The sequence below is a fragment of the Pinus tabuliformis genome, chromosome 2_2 (assembly GCF_031772625.1).
Source record: "Pinus tabuliformis cultivar Carrire ecotype Pingquan chromosome 2_2, CPIR1, whole genome shotgun sequence".
In the NCBI taxonomy this organism is placed as follows: domain Eukaryota; kingdom Viridiplantae; phylum Streptophyta; class Pinopsida; order Pinales; family Pinaceae; genus Pinus; species Pinus tabuliformis.
Window position 1 is genome coordinate 584,349,533 of NC_142300.1, and position 9,767 is coordinate 584,359,299.

Sequence of the window (9,767 nt, forward strand, 5' to 3'; positions counted from 1 at the left end):
GGCTACCAACTTTAATTATCAACCCGAGGTTCGTACAAACTTAAGAGGTGTTGGCACTATATGTGTGGCACACAATGTGTGCCTCCTTTTTTGTCATGATGTAATGGAGTGCATGTACTAACATCAGATCCTAAACTAATTGTAGAAAATGAAATGTTCAAAATGGAACCTTAACCTATTGCAAGAATGAAAGTACAAGGAAAGAGATGAAAATTCAATGCTAAATCACACCATTTCCTAATTAAATGCCTAGAAGCTATGCATTGAAATACTGTTAAATTATCATGAACCAAATGCTACTATCTAATCATGGAAGTAAGAAGCATCAAACATAACTAATGTGCAAGTAAAGGGATTGAAATAAATCTGTTTTTGTCTTTTTGTCTTTTCATGCAAAATCGAGTATGCAAACTAATTTCTTTTGGTGATGTGGCAGGTGAATTAATGATGTTGGAGGTCGGATGGAAGGCTTAGGAGATGGTTGGATGGTGTGGGAGACCCTTGGGATGATTTTGGTGACTTCCTAGAGGTTTTCCATCAATTTGGCCTCAAAACAGGCCATTTCATAAAAACCTACATGATGTACTGGAAACCTATAGGATGATCTTGTAGGAATTACAGTAAACCTACATGATACAACTGAGAGAAAAATGTGAGGTGTTGAAGGTAATGGGAGGCCTAGGAAAGGTGTGTGATGTATGGAATGGAGTGGGAAAACTCCCAGGATCACTCAGAACTCAAAACCAAAGTCGGGACATGGATGATTTCGCTCAAAAAGCTTGGTGAATTTTCCTTGTGAAATGATGAAATTGGTGAGGGTTTAATTACCAAGAAAATAAAATCCAAATTGGATGGGATTTTTTTATTTATTAAATAGGATGTTTAGGTCCCTATTCCAAGTGTAATCACTCAAAAATACCTATGTTAACCCATGCAAAAAAACAAAAAACATTACTAATCGAAAATCTAGAAATTTGAGAACTAGTGAGCTAGTAAATCTAAGAAATGCCTGACCAAATTAGGAAAAAATGAAATGGGGTGATTTTATTTATAAACTAAAATGTTTTTTTTGATCTAATGCAGGTGGAATCAATTTGATTTAAGCTTGTTAGGATTCTCTAAAGAATAGCAGAAATTTACTGTTCTTTGCTAAAAAGGAGGTCCAACAATCTAGATTGGGGAATAGGAAGACTAATCCAAGGAGCTCAATGATTAATATGAAATTGAAAAGCTTTTAAAAGGAAGAAATAATGCTTATGATCCTACAAAAGAACTTACATCAACCATTTAACTCAATCCTACAACAAGAAATTAATAATCCTAAATGCAGAAATAGAAAGACATAAAAACTAGAGATGCATGTGAATAAGCAATGAAAAGAAGGAAGGAAAATGATACAAAAGGGATCTAATGTTCCTGGGATGGCCAAGCCCAAGAAAAATTAGAGACCTATGGAGGAGAACAAGATTTAGAAGCTGAACATGACACCAATCTTCATTATTTTCATCAATCGAATTACATCCCTGTAAGAAAATACAATGGTGCTGCAAGAATACAAGCTCTCTCCACAATAACACTAATAAAAAACTCTCCCTAGAGGAAAATTTGACTTGGTACTTATACAAAATTATTTGGAATCATTCCCCATGAATGGAGGAAGATTTCCCCAACAAAATCCCTTGATTAGTGGATATAGTACCCAATACTAGGAATTTGCATTAAATGGCATGGAACACATTCTTAGATTTTCTCAATCATTCCCTAGAGGAAAATTCGACTTGGTAATTATACAAAATTATTAAGAATCATTCCCCATGTATGGAGGAAGCTTTACTCACCGAAATCCATTGATTAGTGGATCTTCTCCCTTGATTGGTGGATCCGCTCCCTTGATTAGTGGAACACATTCCTAGATTTTCTCAATCATTGGATTTCCACAATTTGTGCCATAATTCCATAATATCTTGTTGAATTATTATTTATTATTGATCCTCCAGTAGTAGGGAACAAGTCTCTAAATTATCTCTTCCTTTAACTCTTCATAATCTGCCCAATATTCTCACCATATTCCACAAAATAAATAATATTAGGCACAAATATTCAATTATTCATAAACCTTCCTAATGAATATATTAAAGTTAAAAATAAATTGTCTAATGCAAAAAGAGAGGTTTAATGTGCTGAAGGATGGTCATAGGCCTTAGTTTATGTTTTAAATTAGAGGCATGGGCCTTAATTTATGTCTAATTTAGAGGCCCATCACTTTGCCACCTCACAACTTGAAATATGTAGTCTTCATTAGAATGAAGTGAACTACCTTGCTGAACTTATCAATCACAACCATGATAGAATCATGTTGCCTTGATGTCCTCAGAAGACCTATAATGAAATCCATGGAAATGACCTCCAATTTCCATTCTAGAATCAAAATCAGCAAAAGTAATCCACCTGGGCGCTTACATTTTTCTTTCACCCGCTGACAATCCAAAGATGTAGCCACAAACTCTACCACTTACTTCTTCATATTCTTCCAATAGTAGAACTTATTTACTACTCTCAATGTCTTTTGGTATCTTGGGTGTCCTGAATAAGGCTTGATATGAAGTTCCCTTAAGATAAGATTCTTGAGTCGACTGTCATCCAACACATAAATCTTGTCCCTAAATCTCACCAAACCATCTTCCATGAGATGATAGTCCACATCTTGATCACCTATACCTTGTTGTAACCTATTCCTAAGCTCTTTGTACCTGTCATCCTACTATCCTACCTGTAATATTTTATCATGTAAATCTATCCCGTGCAAGCTCACTACTGCAACATGGTTCATCGCCACTCTCCTCTTGAGAGCATTCACAACCTTCTTATCCTTACCCTTTATGTATCTATATCAAAGTCAAACTCACTAATGATAGCCAACCATATAGCTTGATTGGCATTCATATTCGGTTGGTCAAATAAATATGTCAACCCACTGTGATTGCTCATCACTAGAAACCTCTCGCCAAGAAGATAATTTCTCTGCATCTTCAATGCATGGATAATAGCCGCTAACTCAAGATCATGAGTGACATAGTTCTTCTCGTGCTCATTAAGTTTCTTGGACTCATAGCATACCACCTGTCCCTCTTGCCTCAAGACTCCACCAAATCCTCTCTTTTAGGCATCTATACACACAACAAACTATTTACCTAGACCTGTAATATTAGGAACTAGAATATTTATCGATAACTTCTTTAGATGCTAAAAAATTGCTACACATTCCTCCATCCATTCAAATTTCTTCCCTTTCCTCTCCAAACATGTAATGGGATATGAAATGTGTGAGAAGTTCTAGATGGACCTCATTTAGTAACCTGCTAAGCCCATGAATGATCTAACTTCATCCACATTCTTAGGTGCCGCCCACTCCATGATAGCTCTTATCTTTTCTAGATCTAATGTGATGCCTTTGTAACACCCTTCTCCCACATTTACCCAAGTTAGTCGGTCTCGTGGGGTAAACATGTGACAAGAGGCTACTATGATGTGATTCAACTCCCCACGTATGGTTAAGGAAGTGGAACCAAAAAAACCAAATGAATTTGACCTTCCACACATGCTACAGAACCTTTAGGAGCCAACCAACCCTTGTAGGTGACCAACCCCTAAGACATCCTAACATTTCATTGATCTAGACCCCTACTTGCTCCCATGAAAAGACATGCAAGCGTCTAAGGCCTTCCAGTCGCTCCTACCACAAGGCATGCCATTGATTATTGACTTTTTCAGCGAGTTCTGAGCTAGTGACCCAAAGTTTTGTGCCACTTTTTCATAGCCAAGATTCAGGCCACTGCCTAGAACTTCATGAAACTTTTAGAAATAATAAATGAAGCTACTAATTCAATAATTTGTACAAGTACTTGATCTAAAACCTATTAGCCATGATAAGAATTTCATCAAACATGTCAAAAATATGTAATCTACAAGTCATAATAATAGATCTGAGTATAGGGCTCTCATACTTATCTCAGATTCATAAAGAAGAATTTTTTCCATATCGCAATAGCTGCATTATCATCTATTGGGTCATATATTCATTTCATTTACAAATATAAGCACGATGAGAGTCATACATCAAGTCTGTCATAAAACATACTCATAACCAACATATAAAGAACAAAAATAACAAGGATGCAATAACCATAAAATCCGCATATAAGCCAGTACATTTACATATGAAATACCAAGGAGAACAAGCTAATATTAATAAATAAAAAATCCAACCACGTAGGGGACTCCCATGAACCACCCAACCATACATTGGATGAACCAAATATTTCTTTCAGAAAATCACACACGTGCCATATTCCAAGCATGAATGTGCTACTCACAACAAAACCAATCCAAGTTTCCTCAATTTTTACCCCAATAACCACCAGATCACTAAGACCTAAACAAGTGTGCATTCCACTGGATTTTTCTACCTACATTGGATTTCTCTACCTGCATTGTGAGTAATTTTTCAGTTTCCTAGTCTCTAAGATTTACCATATATCCCGCCATACAACAGTCAAGGATTCCTAGGTCTAATCAAGTCTACAGCCTCTATCATTTAATGTGTATCCCTCCATTCACCGATCAAGGATTTCTAGGACTGATCGAGGGCACACACCTCTAGGATTTATCATATATCCCTCCATTCACCAGGTGAGGATTGTTAGGCCCATCGAGGCACACAAAATATGGATTTACCACAATGTCACCTTCTTCTGTCCAGGGATTCCTAGGCCTTGTGTTCCTTCTTTTTGATACCACCTCACTTAGTTTGGAAGCCATTTGGAAATCCATGTCAACCAAATACAGGAGAACCCATCACACCATGGTTATCTGGAAATGGAAAGGCATGACTGAAGAAGTCTATTACACCTTGTAAAACACACGACGATGACAAAAAGAGAGCCAAATACACACATACATGTACCATGCATGCCAAAACTAAAACGAAAATCACACATGCAAATATATACCTGTATATAATCCCGCAGTAGCTTCTTGATTGTGATCTTCCTTGCTTGATATTTTTGTTCTTGGCCCTTCCTTCTCTTTCCTTGATCCAATTCTAGAGCGCTTCAATAATGCTATAAGTGTCCAAGACTGAGAGAGAGAGAGAGAATAGAGAGAGAGCTCCAAAATTGAACTAAAAAAATATTTTCAACTGATCCTTAAAAGCCTTTTTACCAATGAGGTCTATATTTTCTTGAGTTTTACATTATTTTCCTTCAATTTCCTCCTCACATGAAACTTGTGACCTTTCACCTTCCTTTTCTCCTAATTTCCTTTATTATCATAATTAAAGTGCCAATTAATTCCACTTGCCTTTTCAAAGCATTTATCATTGAATTTGTCAATTCCCCTTAGCCATAATAACCAAAATGAACACCCACTAGGATGATTTTTCGAACATTCAGCTTGGAATAAGTGTCCCATCACCTTGGTCTTATATATTTTTTTTCACACGAATTTCTAATTGAGGTTGCTACAGAGCCCTCCCCCTTGGGGGAATGCCATTATTGGTGTTCAATGGCACCTACAACCAGGAAAACCTCTAAAAAATTCAAAACATAATTCTTACAGAGATTTATAGCTCATCCTTTTGCAGTATTTACAATGACCACGTGTTGAAAACATTACAATCACATTATTTACTGGAGATTTATAACATGAATCATTATGATATTTATAATAACAATCACATATACTTATACAAATTTTCTTCAACCAAAAAATAACCTTACTGTCTATTGAGCTTTATAAATCTTTCTCGATACAATATTTACAATAATATACACATATGCACATATGAAATTTTCCTCTAATTAGCAAATAAAAGGATACTATGCTTACATCCACAACAAGTGAATCCAGAGGCTCACACCTCCACGCTCAAAGTAGTACCAGGATTCACCTCCTTCCCAGGAAGTCCATAATCCACTACGAATGTCAAGGCTATATCCAATGTCTAGTGCCATAATACTACACCAGTTTTCCTCTCAGTGAACAAATACCATCTCATTGTTCCAAGGCACACTCCCAATGTGCATATGATTCCATCTAGCAATTCTAAAGATGAAAAAATACATCCTTGGCTTTCCTTCCTCTACTACTTAGTCCCTTGGGAAATTTGGTCACTCCCTTTCGTGCAATCAATCACCTTCCAAGTTCCCCGACATCCCCTATCCTGGGGGATACATCCCTTTGAAAGTCTTCCTCACATCAGAAGGTCAAAAAACAAGGCATATACCTGCCTCAAAACCATCATTTTGGTCATAGCACTCTCATGGAAATCAATGAAAACAATTAGGTCCTCATGTCCCATAATGGACCTTCTTGTGAAGTTCTTTACTAGCATACCACTGTGTATTCCAATTCCTTTCACTGTTGCTACTAACATTCTTGCGGTCAATTTAAAACACCCCAAACTAGGCATTTCACCCATGCTTTCCTGTACCAAGCACATAACTGCCATTAGATTCAAAATAAATGAATTAAACTCAAATCATACCTCGTTGGTAGCTTGTCAATAATGTACACATGCAATTTTGTTTACTTCTTGTCATAACAAGTCAAACTAGATCTTTGATCAAATCATCATGTATAACTATATCACATCTAGTTAGCTCAAAAGGTAACCATCATAAATCAAAATTATAAATCACATGAAATAATAATAAACCATAATCATAGATCAGATGTAACCATCAAAAAACGGAATCATAGATCACATGCATAATAAAACGTAAATAAAATATTGATACTTATCCTTCAACTGGTCTGTTTCTTCTACCCTTTTCCTTTTTCCTTTTCATGCACACATTGGAATGGTTGCCACACCCAACAAACACCCAATGCCTTTTTCTTTTCTTCAATCATGTACGCATAGATAATTTACATCACAACACATACATCCACACACAATGTACGACACCACACAATACATACACCTACACCTGCTATATATCACGACACATACAACTACACTCGATGTACAACACAATACACATATGTACACATACTACAACACAACAAATACACATGTCATGATGCCATGACTACACAAAGAACATATGTAGTACCACATGTAAAAAGCACAACATGTATGATATGCATTCAATACCACATGTACACCAGTACCACATGTACATGTACATAGTACCACCTATACACAACACCACGTACACAACGTGTAAACAACATCTCATGTATAGGGCACCACCTGCACAATGTGTACACAATATCGCGTGTACATGGTACCACATGTGCAACATGTACACAACACCACATGCAAAACATGTACACAACACCACATGCACAACATTTAAATAATACCACATGTAAACAACACCATATGCACAACACGTACACAACACCACATGTGCATAGCCACATGCACAACATGTACAAAACACAACCTGCACACAATACCTGATGTACCACATGTACACAACACCACATGCGCACAACATGACATGTACAATCATACACACAACACAACATGTACATAGCACCATATGTACAACATGCACACCATGCTAAATGTACACATCATAACATATGAAACATGCACAGAGCACCTTATGTACACAACACTGCATATCCAACATGCACACAACACCATATATACTATAGGAGCACAACACCATATGTGAAATCAGAGTATACAATATACACAACATATACACAAAATTAGCATTGCACATCCAAAACCACACTGTCTCTACTAAGAAACCTTGCTTCCAGTGTCTACCATCCATTCTTCTCCTAACATGGCATAGATCATGTTGTTTCCATTCCAGTTATGTATCTCTCAGCATTACCTATCCATAACATAAACATAAGAATAATATAAAAACATAATTTCAACTCATATCCACATGATACTGACCTCATAAATCTGTCGAGGCTACTCTTCCCACTTGATTCTCCATAATACTAGGAACCTGTTTCATGCCATTCACCTGCATAAGGAACCATTCCTTCGCAAGAATGATCCTTGATAACTCTGTCAGAGAGTGACATATATACATAGATACATACAGATATATATAAACATTAGCATAAAGTAATCATGATTTCTAACTACCCTATAAGATAATGACACACATACATGTATACATATATAAACATTAGCATAATCATGATCACAACGTAATTACCAAATAACATAAGGTCAAGGTTAAGTTAACTCCCTTTATCCCTGCACAATATGCACAACATTGAGAACAATGGTTCCCAACATAGCCAAGGCATGTAACACCTCAAATATATTTACATTACATTTCTCATGTATGTATTAACCCCCTTCCATTCACCTCAATGGATCCAACCAATCCAACTAGTTTTCATACTCTTTCCTTCAACTTCCCTTATACATGCACCAACCTCCATTAACTTTGTCTTTCCCAAACAAATTCCAAAGACCCTCAAAACATAAAGGAAAGAACAATAAAAAAACAAGAAGAAAACCATGAAACACCAATAGGGACACAACACCACAAATATAGTGGCAAGGCCTTGCACCAGATGCGATTAAAACCCATAAATCAAGCTCAAACAAATCACAGAATAACAAAGGCACAAAAATCCCAACAAACACCATCAATCAACCCCATGGGTTCCCAATGCCTCCAAGGGAAGTTTGACCTAAGCCTTCTTCAATATTTCATGGCAGACTCTTTTTCCATGCAATCCCTGCATCACATTGCTAAAACACATAATTTTCATTGTATAAATAAATAAAACAATACATTGGTTACCTTACCTTGTTGTACCTAGCACACTGACCTATAATTGAACTTGTGCATATATCATCTCTCAAGTGACTTCATTCCCTTGACAAATCTATCGATGTTAGAAAACAAACTTAATATATATGTCAAAAGCTTGTTTAGAATATAACATATATCCACATAATATCAGAAAAAATCTAGTTTAAGGAGACTTCTTGTATTCATATCATTAATTTATTTGGAATTTCATTTTCCAAACATATCCAAAGGAATTCTGACCGAATTCCTTTCTTTTAGCTTTACCTTACTGCAAGTGAGTCCTACTATGTATTGTCACATCACCTGCTGAATTGTTATATAAGAAAATCAACTATTTCCTTGTCATGCTAATAGCAACCATGTTGCCTAGCAACTATTTACACATGCCAGACAAATGTTCTAAGGATCAAAACATCATGTATATTAACTGAAATCAACCTTTTCCAAGAGTAACAACCATGTCATAATCAACTATCATTCATTACTCATACTACTACAACTAGCACCTACTTACACTCAAGCACATATCAGTTGTCTCAGCACATATGTGTTAGGTCAACCGTCTTAAAACAAGATCATCCCTTCATACAATCTTATATACGCATACTCATATCATGCAAGTAATCAAACAATTAGAAAATAGATAGATGACGTAATATATACCAAACTCTCAAACACCAAGTAAATGACATAATCAAACATTCAAACACCAAATAGATGACATAAGAAAACTCATACCTTAATGTATCTCAAGGGAGGCTATCTTGTCTACACAATCAATCTAGATTAACACAATATAAATTCAAAACAAATCAACTCAAATATAAATAAGGTCATGATATCCATGACAGTAACTAGCTAACATGTTCACATCATAATCTCGTAAACAATTGCCATTCGTGCTTAACAATCACGTATGCACAATCAATCTAGATTAGTACAACACAATATCACAAATAT